The sequence below is a fragment of the Triturus cristatus genome, chromosome 6 (genome assembly GCF_964204655.1).
Source record: "Triturus cristatus chromosome 6, aTriCri1.1, whole genome shotgun sequence".
NCBI lineage: Eukaryota > Metazoa > Chordata > Amphibia > Caudata > Salamandridae > Triturus > Triturus cristatus.
This window is the reverse complement of record NC_140589.1, coordinates 1,448,354,354-1,448,374,635: the sequence shown is the minus strand read 5'-3', so window position 1 is coordinate 1,448,374,635 and position 20,282 is coordinate 1,448,354,354.

The window sequence follows — 20,282 nt, the reverse complement described above, 5'->3', positions numbered from 1 at the left end:
CCAACCAAAACCCTAGCCGCAGCGTTTTGAACGCGTTGGAATCTTGAAAGTTCGGCCAGATTGGCTCTCAGCAAAAGAGAGCTAGCGTAATCCAACCTAGACAGGATTGTAGCTTGTACAATGAGCTGTCTGGTAGGGGCATTGAAGAATTTCAGAATAGGTCTGAGTCTACGAAGAGTCCCAAAGCAAATGGCAGCAGTTTTCTTAGTGTGGGAGACAAAGCTAAGTTTTGAGTCCAACCAAACCCCTAGGTTTTTAACCTCGGTGACAGGAAGAGGAGTTGGACCAAGCTCAGACAGCCACCAATTGTCGCCCCAAAGGTGACTCTGACTAGCAACAATGAGAACCTCAGTTTTTTTGGCATTCAGTTGTAGGCAGTGATCTGTCATCCAGCGGGCCACTGAGCTGATACCCTCACAAAACTTAGCTGCCTCAAGGTTGCATGCCCCACTTATTGCAACCGCCAGCTGTGTGTCATTGGCGTAGGACACCATAGTCAGGTTCCAACGTTTGGCGACAGCAGCCAGCGGCTGCACATAAAGATTGAAAAGAGTGGGGCTGAGAGCCGACCCCTGTGGGACACCTTGAGCAATAGGGTAGGGTTTAAAACGAGGGGTAACAACCCTAAATGTGCGGCCTGATAAAAATGATCGAAACCATTCAAGTGCAGTATTCTCGACACCAGCCTCAACTAGGCGCTTCAGTAAGATAGTGTGGGAGACAGTGTCGAACGCGGCACTGAGATCTAAAAGCACCAGTGCCGACGTTCGACCACAGTCAACCAAAGATCGTAGGTGGTCGACCATTGAAAGCAGTGCAGTCTCGGTGCTATGGCCAGTTCGAAAACCATTCTGTGAAGGGTCTAAGATATTAGCCGAGTGAAGATGGTTGGATAAGATGGTGTTAACGTGGGCCTCAGTCAGTTTTGCCACCCACGGGAGAAGAGATATGGGGCGGTAATTCTCTGACTTTAAAGGATCCAAGGCAGGTTTTTTTAAAATAGGCATCACCTGGGCTTGTTTCCAGCTGCCCGGGACAGAGCCTGATGTCAAAGATAAGTTGACAAGGTCACATAGAGGAGGAAAACAAAGCGACGCAGATTCTCTGAATTGGGCAGGTCGGAGAGGGTCAGTGGGTGAGCCTGATTTGACCTTCACCGCAATTCTGTCAAATTCCTTCATAGAAAGTTCCGGAAAAGAGCACAGAGACATAGATGTCTTCGGGCCAGATTCCAGTTGCTCCAGAGAGGCAGATGAGCCAGGAAAAGAGCGATAAATAGCCTCCACCTTTTGAACAAAGAAGGCAGCCAAGTCCTCACAGTGCGAGGCAGAACGAATCTCAGCGACTGGAGCTCTACTGGCTGTAAGATCCTTAAGCACCTTAAATATTAGTTTGGAAGGATTGGTGCTGGTGTTGAATTCATGAGAGTAATAAGCGTCCCGAGCTTGACATACCGCTCTATGATATGCCTTAGTCCTAGCGAGATACAGCTTTTTCATGTCAGACAGATATGACTTACGCCAGGCCCTTTCAGCTTGTTTACAAGATTTTCTTAAGAGCCGAAGCGAATCATCATACCATGGACTAGGTTCGGCGCGACGACATTTACTCTCAGCAATTGGGATCAGACAGTCTAAGGCTCCAGTCAGCCAGCTGCAAAAAAGGTCATAACCCGACTCAACATCAGAGAAAGGGCCTGGAGGGTGTAAACCAAGGAGTCGATGGAAATCGGCAAGCTTCAGTTTTTTCCAGGGACGTCTAAAGGACACAGGTGGAATTACTCTATGAGAAGGAGTCTCGATTGTAAGATGCCACTCTATAAGATAATGATCGGTCCAGGCCATAGGCCTGGGAGGTAGCACTTTAACCAAAGAGAAGTTGAAAAAAATGGGGTCCAAAATGTGTCCACCAACATGAGTGCAATAATTGACCAGCTGAGATAGCTGGAGAGCCTCCAAATCGGCATTGATATTACTAACCGCAGGAGAAAGGGGAGCATCAAAATGAAGATTTAGATCGCCAATAATACTAAAGTTGGCAGCCCCTAGAGCTAGAGTACTCACAACTTCAGGAAGAGCAGACGTGAAGGCAGCATCTGGTCCCGGAGGTCGATAAATGAGCAGCCCAGAGAAAGTAAAATATGGGCTCACCAAGATGCGAAAATGAGCACTTTTGCAGCCAGCAATGTCTAGAGCCTTCCATGTACATGAGTAGCAGGATTTGACCGCAGCCGCAATACCACCACCTCTCGAGTTACGATTAACAGTAAAAATTACGTATTCAGAGGGGAGAGCAAAGTTAACCGCTGCCAAGGCTTCCTCATGCAACCAGGTCTCTGACATAAAAAGAATATCAGGAGCTTCCTCCGTGAGTAGGTTGTAGACGTCTAAGTGATGTTTAACCAACGACCTCACATTGAGGTGACAAACCTTAAAAACATAAGAGGCCTGAGGATTTGGCAGTAAAGGAACGAAGCTGTCAGAACATTCTAAGGAGGCTGATCTATCAATTAAGATAGAAGCCGGAGATGAAAGTTTGAAAGCACACTCAGGGCACTGAAAAGTGCCGGATAGCGGGTGTAATGGTGTACGAATACAAGGCGAAACCTCGCGGAGATTCAACAGCTCAAAGCGAGAATACATTCGTAATGACAGTCCAGTAGCTGAGTAGGCATGAAAGGGTACCACGCCCTGCCTTTGCACAGACTCAGCACTGACTCCGCGCGGACGAGCGCAGACGGGCAAGACTCTGGCACGACTCAGGCACAGAGAAGGCACTCCCGCTGCGCGTAATCGCTGCGCGCTTGAAGATCTGGCTTAAGTAGGCTGCCCGCGTGTGAAAGAGAGCGCTAGACCGCTCAAAATGGCGGCCCCAAACGTCCCCAACACCGTTCCAAAATGGCGGCCTGCTCCCCCAATAGCGTTTCTCCAATGGGACCGGACCCGCTAAACAGCGGTGTTGCTACCAATTTATATGCAGGTAAGAGGGCAGACAGACCATATCTAATGCTAAAAACAGGGGAAAACAAATTAAGTAAAAACTGAAATACAAAACTGGGTGAAGTAAAATGCGAGCGCAGTGCGTCTTGGCCACAGTACGCCGAGCGCAGATTTTTAACAGCTCTAAAGAGCCAAGTTACCTTGTCAGGGCTGACCCCCTTGAAGTGCCGGCTTAAGTAGGCTGCCCGCGTGTGAAAGAGAGCGCTAGACTGCTCAAAATGGCGGCCCCAAACGTCCCCAACACCGTTCCAAAATGGCGGCCTGCTCCCCAATAGCGTTTCTCCAATGGGACCGGACCCGCTAAACAGCGGTGTTGCTACCAATTTATATGCAGGTAAGAGGGCAGACAGACCATATCTAATGCTAAAAACAGGGGAAAACAAATTAAGTAAAAACTGAAATACAAAACTGGGTGAAGTAAAATGCGAGTGCAGTGCGTCTTGGCCACAGTACGCCGAGCGCAGATTTTTAACAGCTCTAAAGAGCCAAGTTACCTTGTTGCTGTGCAGTTGACTCTGTTATGCATGTGTTTGCTGTTTCCGTTGCACTGCTGTCCAATGTTTAAGTTGTTGCCAGCACCAAGCATTCCGTGCAGGCTGGCTAACACTCACCCCACGCACATCCAGCACAGGCGTCACTGTACATGTGGCCCTGGCAATAAAGGGGCCGGGCGCATGTGCCCGTAGCCAGTTCAGCATGATATTGGCATGAGTCCCTGTGGTCTTGTTGTATGCATGAGGGCCCTGGGCCCTATGCCATTACATTGTGCTGTGTACATCGGATGCTCACATGTCACCTCAGGCAGCGGGTGTTAGCTTGAACATGCAGCTTTGTCATACCCCACTCAATTCGTAAGGGGAGTGTCCAGGGCCATCGTACGCAGAGCCAACATGGGTGTGTGACTGTTATTTGAGCGCCCCTACTCCTTCTGTACTGTGAATGTGCATCTGCATGTGTCTCTATGGCAGTGTGGGTCTCCTTAGTGGGGTGTTGGTGGGCCCTGAAGGGTGATAGACACCTACGTATGTGTCCTGGTTCGCAGTCCATGGTTTTGGACCCCACCCACACCTGTTGGGCCACCTCCTTTTGGCGTGCAGGAGCATGGCATTTGGGTGCCATGGGACAGGGAGGGTGAAGTGTCGTGAGCCAGCTGTACTTGTGGGTGCTTCCTGCTGTGTGGTCTGTTGCAGGCTTGGTGTTCTCCTCTGAGTAGCTTGGCTGTCCGGGTCCTGGTGGGGGGTTACATGGGATATCCTTGTGCTGTTGTAGGGCGTCGGTGTCGACGGTGTGGTGGCCCTCTAGGGCATCACTAATGTGTTTTATTCTGTGCTCTGCTGAATGTGTTGTGTGCCCCTCTGCGACGTGAAGGGGAGGTGTGTATTGACTTTGTGTTGACATATATGTTGGCGCATTGTGCAGGTTTGCATGCAGACTGTATGTCAATGTAAATTGTGACTGTTTGGAGGTGCAGGATTCTTCTGCGGGACTGTACATTTGGTCTACATGACGGATGTAAGGCTGCACGCGCACATTTCTATTTCACAGTTTCCAGCTCCGTCAGATGTAGTAGGCATGTTTCTGTGCATGTGCGGAGCTCAAATCCCTAATGGACAACGGGGAAACTGCGGCCCTCATCCTCCTGGACCTCTCCGCAGCGTTCAACACTCTCTGCCACCGCACCCTGGTACAGCGCCTGAACAACACCGGCATCCAGGAGAAGGCCCTGGAGTGGATCACCTCATTCCTCACCGGAAGAACCCAGAGAGTCCGCCTCCCCCCGTTCCGGTCAGCGGCCACCGAAGTCATCTGCGGCGTTCCACAAGGGTCATCGCTCAGCCCCACCCTCTTCAACATCTACATGAGCCCCCTCGCAACCATCGCACGTCAACACAACCTCAAGATCATCACCTATGCCGACGAAACCCAGCTGATCCTCTCCCTCACCAGCGACCCGGACGCCGCCAGAGCCAGCCTACACGAAGGGATGAAAGACGTCGCCGAATGGATGAAGAACAGCCGCCTGAAACTGAACTCAGACAAGACGGAGGTCCTCATCCTGGGATCATCACCCTCCACCTGGGACGACTCCTGGTGGCCCCCCGCCCTGGGAGCCACCCCCAAGCCAACGGACCACGCACGCAACCTAGGCTTCATCCTGGACTCCTCCTTCTCGATGACCAGACAAGTCAACGCCGTCTCGTCTTCATGCTTCAACACCCTGCGCATGCTTCGAAAGATCTTCCGGTGGATCCCCACCGAGACCAGGAAGACGGTCACCCAGGCCCTCGTCACCAGTCGGCTGGACTACGGGAACGCCCTCTACGCCGGCACCGCTGCCAAACTCCAGAAGAAACTCCAACGGATCCAGAACTCCTCAGCACGACTCATCCTGGACATCCCCCGACACAGCCACATCTCCGGACACCTGAGAGACCTGCACTGGCTCCCCGTCAACAAAAGAATCACGTTCCGACTCCTCACCCACGCACACAAGGCCCTCCACGACCTGGGCCCCAAGTTCCTCAACAGCCGCCTGACCTTCCACAAGCCCACCCACCAGCTCCGCTCCGCCAGCCTCGCTCTCGCCACCGTCCCCCGCATCCACAGAGCCACCGCCGGAGGAAGATCCTTCTCCTACCTGGCAGCCAAGACATGGAACTCCCTCCCCATCCACCTCCGGACAACGCAAGACCATCTCGCCTTCAGGAAGCAACTCAAGACCTGGCTGTTCTAGCAGTAGCGTTCCTCCCCCCCCAGCGCCTTGAGACCCTCCGGGTGAGCAGTGCGCTATACAAATGCCTATGATTGATTGATGGTTGTATCCTCTGTTCTGCAGTGTCGGCAATGCGCGTTGTTCCTCGTTGTCGTCAATGTGGGTGTGCTGTTCATGCTATATGTGTGTGCTGCAGTGTGCCAAGGGGATCTGGGCCATGGATCTGGGTGATTGTGAGTGTGCAGTGTGGTACACCTTGTTGTGCATGTATACCATTGTGCCCACTCCCCCATCCCCCCAGTCCCTGTTCGTTGCACTCCCTGTTGATGTTGTGTCAGGTCCTCTCGAGCTGTGCCCGTACTCACTACTCCTTGCACCGTATCCACACTGATGACTGTGGCCTGGGTTTTCTTCAGCTCCTCCGGTGGCACTGGACTGCCACCTCCTGCCGCCGTTGCTGCCTTCCTGTTGGCAGCAGGTTTGTGCCTGGTTTAGGTAGTCACGTAATGCAGGTGCCTCTTGGCCTCCTGGATTGGCCTCCTCGGCACTCCGCCTGCAATCCATGTGGTCTGCTTGTGGGTCAGTTGCTGGTAGTGTTCTGTCACCTCTGTGACGCTGGTCATGTTTTCCTGCGGTCTACACCCCGTCTTCCACTCCCTCTTCTCCTTGTCCTTCCCCGGCCCCGTTGTTACTTGCTGGTAGTCTGTGGTGGTTGTGGGGTTCGGGTTGGCCCCTGTGCTGTGTCAGGGTGCATCCATGTTGCTACGCACTTTGGATTGTTTTTGGTGTATTTTTCTGTGGTTTTTATAGTGCATAGTTCCGCCAGACGTGTGGGATTTGCAGGCCTGTGGCTGTTTTTTGCTACTTTTTGTACCGCGGTTGGCCTCATCGCATGTTTTTTTGCATTCGCGCATCGCATTTATGCGGCGTGGTGTTGATTTTGACGCTGACATTTGGCGTGTTATCTTGTGACTATCGCATGCTACCGCCTTGTTTTGAATCTCACGTTGTCGCAGGGTTATTTTCCTGCGATAGGCTGCGATATTGAAAGTTGCGTTACGCTACTCTTGCGGTAGGTATCACACATTCTTGTGAATCTACCCCACAGTGTATTCAACACGGTAGCCACACTACAGTAACTATAACTTGCGCCTTCTCCATGCACAGTTATACCATATGAAAAAGACTGTGCATGGTAGAGTGGTGAGTTACAGTTAATGTAGTGTGGCTACCAAACTGAATACACTGTGTATGGAGGTGCACTATTTATAATAATTATAATAATTTGAAAGTGTTGCTTACATTACAAATTAATTGCATAAGTCTAGCAGTGTCAAATTTTGCACTTTATACTTTGTTGGTCACTAAAGAATAATATAATAAAAATGTAAAGGTTGTCCGTAAATTGTGTAATTGTGTATTTTAAGTCTGGTTTGTATAGAAAGAATAAATCAAGATTTTCAAACTATAACAAAGACTTAACCTTTGTTTTTTTTTAATGAAATTTCAATGTTTTTCATTTTTATTTTTTTATTTTTGACTGTACAGTTTACTGTTGTCGAGTGGAGTGTTATTAAGTGGAATGTGTTACAGTGGAGTAGAGGAGAGTGTTGTTAAGGTACTGTCATAAAGTGCAGTGTCATAGAGTGGATTGCAGTAGAGCAGAATTTGGTACAGTGGAGTGGCATACAGTGGAATAGTGTACAGTGGAATAGCGTACAGTGGAGGCATGTAGAGTGGAGTGCCGTAGAGTGAAGTGCTGTGCAATGCAGTGTGCTACAGTGGAGTGGCACATAGTGAAGTGGAATAGTGTAAAGTGGAGTGTTGTAGAGTGGTGTGGCATAGCGTGTAGTGGCTACAGTGGAATAGTGTACAGTGGAGAGGTGAAGAGTGGAGTAGCATGGAGTGTAGTGTTGTAGATGTAATAACATCCATTGAAGTAGCTTAGAGTACAGTGGCATAGAGTGGAGTGATGTACATTGGTGTGAGGTTCACTGTAGTGGCATACAGTAAAATAGCATAGAGCGAAGTGCCATGGAAGGAAGTAGTGTAGAGTGGAATAGCGTACAGTGGAGTGTCATACAGTAGTGTTGTAGAGTGTAGTGGCATAGAGTGAAATAGCATATAGTGGAGTGGCGTACAGGGTAGTGGCGAGAATGGAGTCGCGTACAATGGAATATTGATGAGTGGAGTAGCGAGGAGGGGCAAGTGTAAAGTGCAGTGGTTTAGACTGGAGTGGCATAGAGGGAAGTGGCATACAGTACAGTGCAATAGAATGGTTTTGCATGGAGTGGAATAGCATAGAGTGTACAGTGGAGTTGCGTACAGTGCAATAGGGAAGAGGTGTGGCGCCGCAGCCAGGGGGAGTGCCTCCGGAATCTGGCGATCACGGTTCGATATTTGGCAAACAAAAGAAGGAGCGCGCCCTCTGAGGTCAAATAATACCTCCAAGCTAATGAGAGGTGTACTGAAAGGGACAATCCTTTAGTTTGGTTAAAGACCCCTCACTCACCAACCTAGTTGGTGACATGCTTCATCATCGGGGTCCCACCCAGAGGCCGAGTGCCATCTGGGTGTGCTGCGACACCTGATTACAGTGGAGCTGGTGTTATTTGTGTGTGCAAGTGCTTGTAGTGATTTAAAATTTGGTCAAGTTTTTTAACTCTGTAAAAAATTATTTAATCATAGAGCACTTGATCAATGTTAAAAGAGAAGATGGGGATGCCATATAGGGTTAAATTGACCCGTGGTATCTAGCAATAAAGTGTAAAGTGAGTGAAAAAATATATATATGTAGTTGGTCATATATATAAAAATGGTCTACATGTTTCAACCCTGGTGGAAAAAGTCTCCAGGTTTTCTTCAGGACCGGAGGTGATGGTGCTAACCAGGGTGGTATACACACGCTAAGGTGTACCCTGCCCTTGGTTAGGAGTAACAAATTCCTACTGAAAATCCAGTGGGAATAAGCCTGTGGAGGAAAACAGAAAAGATATATACATTGCATTTATTTTCCGTAAAGCATTATAAATTTCAGGTTCCTCTCAATCACTAAAAAGTGATGCTAAGCCGTGGTTGTGAGTTTAATCGGCTAATACAGTCATCCAAATTATGGTGAAATAGTGTGTATGTGCTCTATTTATGGAATACAACTTGCATCCATCAAAAGCGCGCTACAACTTACTCCAATCATACACTGTTGATCCAACAGGTGAGAGAGTGCATTCACACGGTAGCTTACCGGGGTGCACGTGAATGACGGTGTGCTGGTCAGGTGACTAACATCAATCGTTCGTGTTGTCACTCCGTGTATCCACCATTGATCGTACTGGTGATTCTGTGCACTCACATGGTAATTTGCGGGGTGCACGTAACTAGCGACGAGTGATCAAGTGACAATCACAAATGCCAATCGTCACAAGTGAAAACACACCATGCCAGTATTTTATTTATACCGACTACTGGTTCAAAAAGCTACAACTAACTCGCATACTCTACATAACAACACTCCTGAAACAACCGTGCAGAGGGCGAGAAACATGAAAAGGTAACACCAAGGTTGGTCTTACTGGTAATGCGGGGAGAAAGTGCCTTGAGAATGCCGAGAGCACGGACAGAAAATTCACCTTCAATCTGCCGGGAAAAAGTTAGAACGTAAGTGGACTGAATGAGCGATCCTAAGCGATGCGTGGTGCCCACCCACGAGAAATAGTTGTCTACTTACATGGTGAATAGGTAGATCAGCAATTTTGCCTACAACCGTGTCCCGCCACCGCGTCCCGAGAAATGCCCGGGATGCGGAGAGGAACCGGAGGGGCGGGTAAAATACTTCCTGGTTGCATGTGAATGGTTGGAATTCAACCAATAGCAACGTGTGTTTACTAGTAAGGCCCAATGGGTGAAGGCCTAAGCGACAGCGGAAGGTGGGTCAAGAACAGAATTGTAGGAAGAGCGTTATAGGCTCAAAAAAGGGGGGGTGTGTTTAGGCGAAATGGACTAGGCGAGAAATACACGCATGAAGCGGTAAGCCTCAGAAAAGGCAAAGTGTCATCATCTAGTGTTTAATTAAGGGAAAAACCTAGCGTCAATGCTTATTGAGCTGAGGAACGAATGGAAGGTAGTCCTCTCACGGGGGACCGGGAGATTCCAGGTTAAAGGTCAGAAAGTTAATAGTAGATGTAACTACCAGGCATACTTTACCTGATATAACCCACACAAAAACAACGACCATATCTATCATACTTATGTCAGTAAATCCAGTATTTTTGAAGGAGACAGAACTGATTTTCAGATAGAATAGGTGTTAGGTCTGTGCCAAAGGGAAGTCATCTACTTGGAGAGAACTGAATTCCATGGGATATTATCGTTCAGCCCTTTCTTATGAGTGGAAAGTCTGTACACCCAACGTTGTTCTTTTTCAAAAAGTCTTTCTTGCAATTTTTCTCCTGCTGTAATTTGTTCAATGACAGTCCATTTTAGATCGTTGGTTGTATGACCATTTACTAGGAAATGTTCCGTTAGTTTTGTCATCGATTTCTTGCATCTGATTGTGCTGCGGTGCTCGCAGATTCTTTGTTTTATTTTTCTGGTTGTCATGCCCACGTTTCACGGTTCGATCCCCGGCTCCGGCAGCAGATTAGCCCAGCACCATGTGACTCTGGACAATAGCTTGCTTAAACTTCCCGACGGCCCCCAGTGCCTAGAGACCCTTACGGGTAATTGTTTGCGCTTTACAAATGTGGATTATTATTATTATTATTATTATTATTATTAATAGTGTAGAGTGGATATGCGTTCACTCTAGTTGTGTACAGTACAGTGGCATACAGTAGAGTATGTTAGAGAGTATTTGTGTACAGTGGAGTGTTCTAGAGTTTACTGGCATAGAGTGGAGTGAGATGCAGTGTAGTGGCATACAGTGGAATAGCACAGAGTGGAGTGGTGTAGAGTGGAGCTGCATACACTGGAGTGGCAGACAGTGTAATAGTGTACACTGGGGTGGTGAAGAGTGGACTGGCATAGAGTAGAGTGACATAAAGTGGAATGGCATTAAGTAGAGTGGCGTACAATAGAGTTGCATACAGTAGAGTGGCATAGATGGAGTGAGGTGCAGTGTAGTGGCGTATATTTGCATAGCGTTGACTTGCATGGTACAGATTGGATTCACGTACAGTGTGGTGAAGTTCAGTGGTTTACTGCAGAGTGGGTTAAAGTGAATTGCCGTACAGTGGAATGGTGTACAGTGGAGTAGCGTACAGTGGAGTGTTCTAGAGTTCACTGGTGTAGAGTGGAGTGAAGTGCAGTGTGGTGGCATGCAGTGCAATAGCCTAAAGTGAAGTGGCGTAGAGTGGAGTGGCGTACACTGGAGTGGCATACAGTGGAATAGTGCACAGTGGAGTGGGGTAGAGTGGAGTGGCTTAGAGAAGAGTGGTGTGGAGTGGAACAGGGTACAGTAGAGTGGCGTACAGTAGAGCAGCATACAGTAGAGTTGCATAAAGTGGAGCGAGGTACAGTGTGGTGGCATACAGTGGAATAGCCTAGAGTAGAGTGGTGTGGAGTGGAATGGAGTGGTGTACAGTGTAGTGGCGTAGAGTGGAGTGTTGCAGAATGGAATCCTGAACAGTAGAGTGTTGTTAGGTGGAGTGGGGTAGAGCGTGGGGGGTAGAATGTACTAGCCTACAGTGTAATAGCATACCGTAGAGTGGTATAAAGTGGAGTGGCGTACAGTGGAATGGCATAGAGTGGAGTGTTGTAGATTGGAATAATATTGAGTGTTACTGGCGTACAGTGTAGTGATGTAGAGTGGAGTGGTATATAGTCGAATAGTGTACACTACAGTGACATAGAATGGATTGTTGTACAGTGGAATAGGGTAGAGCGTAATCGGGTAAGGTGGATTGGCGTATATTGGAGTGATGTATAGTGGAGTGGCGTAGAATGGTGTGAAGTACAGTGTAATAGCATACAAAGCATTGTAGCAGAGTGTAGTGGTGTATAGTGAAGTGGCATAAAGTGAAGTGAAATACAATTAAGTGGCGTAGAGTGGGGTGTCATAGAGTGGAGTGGTGTACAGGAGATTACCATATATTAGAGTGGCATACAGTGAAATGGTATAAAGTGGAATAGCATAGAGTAGAGTGTGGTACACTAGAGCTTTGCACAGTGAAATAGTGGAGAGTGTATTAGTGTATAGTGTAGTAGCGTACAGTGGAGTGGCATAGACTGAAGTGTCATACAATTGAGCTGCATTAAGTGGAATTCCGTACAGTGGAGTGGTTTACAGGTAGTGGCATACACCGGAGTGTGCTAGAATGGAGTAGCATACAGTGGAATGGCATCGAGTAGAGTGGCATACAGTGGCGTGGCATATAGTAGAGTGGAGTACAGTGGAGCATTGTAGAATGGACTGGTGTAGAGTGGAGTGAGGTACAGTGTAGTGCTGTGCATTGAAATAGAATAGAGTGGGTTGATGTAGAGTGGAGTGACATATACTGGAGTAGCATATAGTGGATTAGCATACAATGGAGTGGGGTAGATTAGAGTGGCTTAGAGTGGAAAGGCATAGAGTGCAATAGCATAGAGTGGATTGACGTATAGTGGAGTAGCTTAGAGTAGAGTGGCGCAGAGTGGAGTGAGGTACAGTGTTGTGGTGTACAGTGGAATTGTGTAAACTGAAGTGGCGTAGAGTTGAGTGGCTTGCAGCCTAATGGAGTTGAGTGGAGTGTTGTAGAATTGAACACTGTACAGTGGAGTATTGTAGAGTGGAGTGGAATATAGTGTAGTGGGTAGACTATAGTGGTGTATAGTGTGATAGTGTGTTTTGGAGTGGCGTACAGTGGAGTGTTGCAGAGTGGAGTGGCGTACAGTGGAATAGCTTAGAGTGCAGTGCCATAGAGTAGAGTGGCATATAGTGGAGCAGTGTACAATAGAGTGGTGTAGAGTGGAATAACATTGATTGTAATCGGTGTACAGTGTAGTGCTGTAGAGTGGAGTGGCATATATTGGAATAGCTTAGAGTTGCATAGCATGGAGTGTCATAGACTGGAATGAAGAAACTGTAGAGTGTATTGCCGTACAGTTCAGTGGTGTGGAATGTAGTGCTGTAGAAGGGAGTGATGTAGAGTATTATTGCGTACAGTGGATTGTCATAAAGTGGAGTGGCGTATAGTGGAGTGGCGTTAAGTGCAATGGAATACAGAAGAACAGCGTACAGTGCAGCGGTGTATACAGAAATGGCGTACAGTGGAGTGTCCTACAGTGGAATAGCATAGAGTGCAGTGCCGTAGAGTGCTGTTGCGCACAGTGGGATAGTGTCCAGTGGAGTAGCGTACAGTAGAAGGGCCTACAGTTTATTGGTGTACACTGGGGTGTCATAAAATAAAGAGGCGTAGAATGTAATAGCATACAGTGTGCAGTGCAGTGGGGAATAGTGAAGTGACATATAGTGGAGTGACGTAGAGTGTAATAGCATAGAGTGGAGTGGCATAAAGTGGAGTGGCATAGAGAGTAGGGACGTAAAGTGGAATGTGGGAATTGAAACAGACATAGTGTCAACGTGTGTTAATGGATGTAGATGTAATGTGGAAGGGAAATATATTATTTGGTGTAAATGGTAATTTTTGGTAGTATGTGTGAATAGTGTAAGTAGTTTTAAAGGCATAATCTATAAAAAATACTTAGTTATATTTTGTGCCTCCGTATACCGCGTAAAGTCGTGGTATACTGCAGTACATGGCATGATAGGCAGTATGTCATTGGTTAATGGCTGTGTTTACAAAAGGTAAAAGGCAGCCATGTCGTTTTCAACACATTTTATATGTACTCTGCATTTTGCTGGGTTAGGGTCTTAGATGTAGGTAAGTGTTAGGTTTTATTGTTTCTCCGTACCTATTACTACATTATTAAAGTGTTAATAGGTAGAGAAATGTATTCATAATGTTCTATATATTTTTACAGCAGTTTAGGGACAACTATGCATTTTCAAAAAAAGATTTGGTAGCTCAGAATTTGTAGGTACTGTTGCAGTGCTCTATAGACCCTTTATTGAAGATTAAAATATGTTAAAAATTGAAAATACACTGTAAAACACAAGATTTGTAAAACATTGGGTACTGCAGTGTATTTCAACTTTTTTAGGATATCTTCTTTCTTTTTAATTGATGTTTGGTACCGTGGTCTTCCCGAGACAGTTCTGCGGTGCTACCTACATTTTCTTTGAAAGTTCAGAAACTTATAAATATTTTTCACTACCTATTAACACTTTTCAAAAAGTGGTAATAGGTAGGGGAGAAAAATCAAACCTAATACTTACCTACATCTAAGTGTAAATCGCAGAACACAGCCAAACTGTACCTAAAAACAACATGGCTGCCTTTACCTTTTGTAAAGGCAGTCATTAGCCAACTATTCTTCATCAGGCTCAGACACCTACTCAACAGATTCCGAGGGGTCCAACACATCAGCACCATCCAACAGGACTCTTTTTCCACGTTCTCGTCCGACTCGTAGGCGAGGCACACAAAATCATTATGAACAGCAAAATCCATGGTGGCCAGCTTCACCATGGGGTTATCAACCAATGCCTTTTGCACAGCCTATGCCTCCTTTCCCGTGTCAACCACCATTCTTCGGCCAGCCTTTTTTAGGACAGGGCCGAGGACGAAACAGAGGCAGAAAGAGAGGAGAGACACAACAACATGTACACTGGCAACCAGATCAACCCCAACAGAATACCCGCAACAGGAGGAACACACCACAAGCAGGGCAGAGTACGGACACGACGATTTAGTGGTGAACCTGAGTCAAAGGACACTCACTGTAACGGAACTAAATGTCCTCAATAGGGGTTTAGGTTTTGTACCCACTAATATGGGCGATCCCTTTCAATTAAGACAAGAAATTGAGAAGTTTTTCAGAAAAATACGTTTACATTTTTTCTTTAAGAACAAAGACACAATGAACGAAAGTACACCCGAACTTGAGGATCTTTCCAATACGGGTTTAAAACCTCCTTCCAATTTCAATCCTCCTGCCCATCTCACACCGGACCAGGTGAAAGTGTTTGAGCAAGCAGTTATACACGACATCACTGCACTTGATTCTAGAAAGGACCGAATATACCAAAATCTATCCTACACTGAAAAACAGGCTTTACTAACTCTCCAGAATGACGAGAGTATTACCATCAAGCCCGCCGATAAAGGTGGGGCCATAGTCATTCTTGACACCATCTCTTATCGTAACGAGTGTCTCAGACAACTTAATGACAGCAAATCATATCGGGTTCTTACAGAAGATCCCACCACGAGACTTTCTATTGAGATTCATGATCTGGTCAGTGAAGCAAGAGAATCAGGCTGGATCACCCCACAAGAATCCGAGTTTCTCACCACCAAATTTCCTGTCATGCCATATTTTTATGTATTGCCTAAAATACACAAAACAATAAGACCACCACCGGGACGTCCCATCATATCCGGGATAGGATCACTTTTGGAACCTTTATCAACTTTCGTTGACTTCTTTCTCAGACCCATTGTCAGGGAAATGCCTACCTTCCTACAAGACACCAAGGATGTCTTAAGACTATTGCCACAGATTGCCTTCAACATCGAGACTGACCTACTGGTCAGTTTCGATGTGGAATCCCTATATACCTGTATTCCTCAAGAGGAAACCCTCGAAGCTATCAGGGGTCTCTTGGACAATAGAGATTGCGATACCATAACACCAACACACTTCATTATGGAATGCGCCAGACTGGCGATGATGGAGAACTTCTTCAGATTTGAAGAAACCATCTTTCTCCAAGTCTCCGGTACATCTATGGGGAGCATTTTTGCTCCCAGTCTGGCAAATCTCTATGTTCACTGTTTCAAACAAGATATTGTGCTTACCGACCAGAATCCTTTCCGCGGGCAAATTGCCTGGTGGAAAAGGTACATAGATGACATCTTGGTTATCTGGCACGGCACTGTGGCTACCCTCCTGGATTTTCATTCATGGCTGAATTCTCAGAATAACTTTTTGAATTTCCCTGTCACATATGATAAGACCAGACTCCCTTTTCTGGACATCACGATCTATCCTGCACTAGGCACTTTGGGCAGTGAATTGTATAAAAAACCTCACACGAAGAATTCCCTCCTGAGTTTTCATAGTCATCATCCGAAATCACTTCGACAGAATTTGCCAGTAGGACAGTTCCTACGGATCCGTAGGAATTGTTCCACGAAGGATAGCTTTTTATCTCATGCTGATCAACTTTCCAAACAACTCAAAGCCAGACAATATCCATCTCATCTGGTGAAACAAGCCTACAAACGGGCGTCCAATAACAATAGGGATGCCTTACTTGAACCTTCAGTTCCTAAGGAACCTCTGACCAGGATGACGTTAGTTACCACTTTCAGTACATTTTCTAACAGTGTTCAGAAGTCGGTACGAAAACATTGGCACATTCTAAACGTTGGAAATGACAAGATTCCACCCCCTCTGTTTTCTTTTAAACGAGGGTCTAGTCTGCGTGATAACCTTGTTCATACAAGACCTACAACTAAACCAGCCTTGAGAGCGTCAGCACTGTGGGATCTGCCACCAGTACAGGGCCACTATCCCTGTGGCTCCTGTTCTGTATGTCCTCAGACACAACAAGCCAAATCGATCGATCTAGGGTTGGCCAAACCTTGGATTTTACGCAAGCATACAAATTGCAATTCTGATAAAGTGATTTACCAGATAACATGCCCTTGCTCACTTCGATACATTGGCATGACGACATGAAATATCAAAATCCGTATCAGTGAACACAAGAGCACCATAAGACGCAACAAACAAGCTACCAGATTGACCAGTCACTTCCTTGCTCTCAATCACAAACCTGAAGATTTGAGATGGATCATTCTGGAACAACCTTTTATCCCATCACACATCAGTGACAATAAGAAATTTCTTTTTGTCAAAGAGCAGAAATGGGTGTTCAAACTAAAGAGCGATATCCAGGGATTAAATGACCAAATACCATGGACATCGCTGTAATGACCAGCAGCAAAGAGTGCTAGTGTTGTTTCTCGTCAGACTCCACACATAACCTGAGTTGCTTTATGAGGTTTTGAACAACATGGGTATACCATCTGTTAATGACTACAATTCCCATTACAGTCTGGTAACATCTTATGACGTTCCGTTTTCAATGCGCGCCTCATTTAAGATTACTCAAAGTACTGGATGCGCGCTTCACTTTGATCATTTCAAACATTACAACAACGGACTTTGTCTTTCACAATGAGACACATGACACCGTTCCAATACATTGCTGTATCCCTAGGAACTACTACTGACTTGATTAATAGTATCGCCCGGAGTCCCGGCACCTTAAACTACAACTCCCATCACACCCGGGTCACGTGCAATTTCGTCATTTCTGGGCGTCTTCGTTGCACGCTGTCCCGACATTCTTGTTTTGTGTTGTATAAAAGACCGATGCCATTAGGACCGCTTACCTCCCCTCTGGCTCAGCAGCCACCCGAGGTACCGACGGAGAGGTAAGACCTGTGCACACACGCTATGATCTGCACGCTACTTCTTATGGTATATACGACCCTTTTGCTTGTTAAGTCACTAGTGTTATACTATAGGGGCTTTGAGATAGACCAACCCGCTATTTACATAGCGAACACCATGGTTTCCCTTTGTCGTCTCGTATACACTAATATTCTTGATAGACGATACCGCATATATGACTAAAGACTAGTGCAGACATTATTAGTTCTTCGTGTCTACACACGATCTTATACCACCACAGCAGCTTTCTGTTTACCATAAGATTACTGTCAGGAACATCCTGATATCATGCTCAGATAGGGCTTCGCCCCGTTTCAGGACTATGCCTTCGTTTTTCTGCCCTTGTTTTTAAGGATAAGCGTCTTTCGTTTTTTAAGGTATTGTGTCACTCTAAACTTGGACCATGCCTCTTATTCATTCATTTTTTAGAGCGGTGCCTCCTGACGCCTGAGCAGTTGCCAGGTGAGGCGAGGCGAATACCCAGATTTATTCGGGTAAGTGAAAAATCTGCAGCACCTTTATCATTTTGAAAGGGTGGTCTTACTAATATGTATTTGGCATAATTGAATAACAACTCTATGCGTTGTGTAATCTATCATTTACAAGGTTTTACCTCTGATACACTATCCTCATTATGTTTATTTCCACCTTTACAGGTAATTTCTTCCACACCTATTCCAGGTGCAGGTCGTATGATTTACCTTTTTTCACATTTAAGATGCAGTAGCTTATAATGGTCCTGACGAAAGCTAGGGCACATTCACCCAAGGCTGAAACATGTCGACCACTTCCAACACAGTTATTTGTAAAAACTGTTACAAGCACTGTTTTAATTTGGCACCAAGGCAGCACTTTAATAAATAGTTTTCTGTGCCTTGTTCCCAATTTTATTATATCACAATCACTTCAATTGCACTCCACACATCACCCCACACCAATCTCTAGAGTGGTCTTCTCATTGGAACAACATTGCCACAGGTGCATCCGGGACGAACTCTGAACCCTGCCCCACGTCAACTTGGTGGCATCCGGTTCTCAGATAGGTCCCTGGTCTCCCAAATGATGAAGCAAGCCACTGTATGTGGGTGATGGGAACCTTTGATGCATTCATAGATCTTAGATGCATACACATATCCAGAGAGATATTTTGGTAGGAACACATTCTGTGTTTAGTAATGATGGTGTAGCTGTATGAAGGTCACCTAGCCCTATAGACTCACAGTTTTCTTTGTACTTAGATTTATGATTGGGATTTTTACTGTTTGAGTCTTTAAACTTATATCCCTTAGACCCTCCACTCTTTTTGAGATTCTTTTTATAGTCATTAGCCAATCCCATAATGGCCTGTCATCACCATGTACAATGTTAGCTATACAAAGAGAGAACTACGACTGACTACTAGTTTAGCACTTACAATCCCAAAGTCTCATAATTAGTATTCGGATCCTGTGCACAATACTTCCGGAGTGCGTCGTAGAGCAACTCCACTGAGGGTCAGATACAGATGAGACAGACAAAAGAGGAAGGTGCACCAGTCAGAAGAAGTCCAAATCAAATCGGTATCTTTAGTTATTTCCTTTATTTTCTTACAGAGACTCAGCCAACGCATTTCGTTCCACACAGGAACTTCTTCAAGGCTGCAAATAATTGACATGACAACATAGAAAAACATTTCTAGTATATAGACCACAAACATATAACCTAAAACAGACTGTCATATGACACAAGCAAGTCTGCGAATATTTAAAGAATATCACAACTACAGAAATCAGAAAAGACATAAAAACCAGTCATAAAGAATAAACATATATATATACAATCAAAGACAGTATACAAGTGAAACATTAGTGACAGGACATGTGTATCAGATAACCAGTACGGACAAGTTTATAGATTGACGTGTTACTGTAAACAAAAAAATGTGTATAAGTTCCAATGGATGTCTAGTCTAAGGTAATCTGACTAGCAGGAAGATTTAAAAAGAGCGGACCTGAGGCAAGATAGATCCGTTGTGTCTTGTAGTGTTGACACAATAGACAATAATATCAAAAGGCACTTTCATAGGTATAATAATGAAAACAACAAAGGAAGTGGGATAAAAATACCGGAGGAGATAACATGCAAAAGGGGTCCAGAACTCGCCAAATTCAAATCTTTGTGGCCAGCGGATGAAGCAATGCAATGTGGCAGAATCCTACATACATCGATAAGGTTCAAAGTAAGTACTCTGGTAGGAAGATCAATATATAAGTATAAATATATTAAAAGCAACCATCAGTATTGCTATATGTCAATCTAAAATATGCAAGACCTGTTGTCCAATAGATGCACAATGGTTATTATGTCCTTAGACAAGAGGAATATGGAATAACACAAAAGGTGTAGGCCACCCCAATTCAAGTAGCCCATAGTATACAGTATATTTTCCACCATGAAGGGGATAATAATCCCCGCGACAATGCAAAATACCAAAGCATATGTCTGTTAACAACCACAATTAATATATAGGTCTAAAAGATCATCAAACTCTTGATAAGGTGGATGCTAATTAATGAGAACAAGGACTTACCCTCAAAGGTAAATGACGTGTGTCTTGTAATGGGGTGGTCTTGGGTTGCCGGTGCTTAACGTATAAGTTTAACTTGCGCTTCACAATAAGAACCAAATTTAAGTGGGTTCCAGTGATCTAAAAATCAGTAGATATAAAATGACCAGCTAAGTGCTAAAGCAACCTCAAATAACACATAGCATGCCACATGGGTAAAGTGCAAACTGGGCAAGTAGATGACAACTGCGACCCCAATTGTATAATATTCGCATGGTATATTCGCAAAGCAAACTTATCGTGAATGTAAAAACAAAACGGCTTAATCTCTAGATATCTTGAAAGATATTCTTAAGGGGTCAGCGGCGATGTTAATATGGAATAAGCCATGAAGTAATGCACATCTACATGTATTGAAGTGCACGTAAATATCAAAAAGTACTGATGTCCAAGGACTTGATTC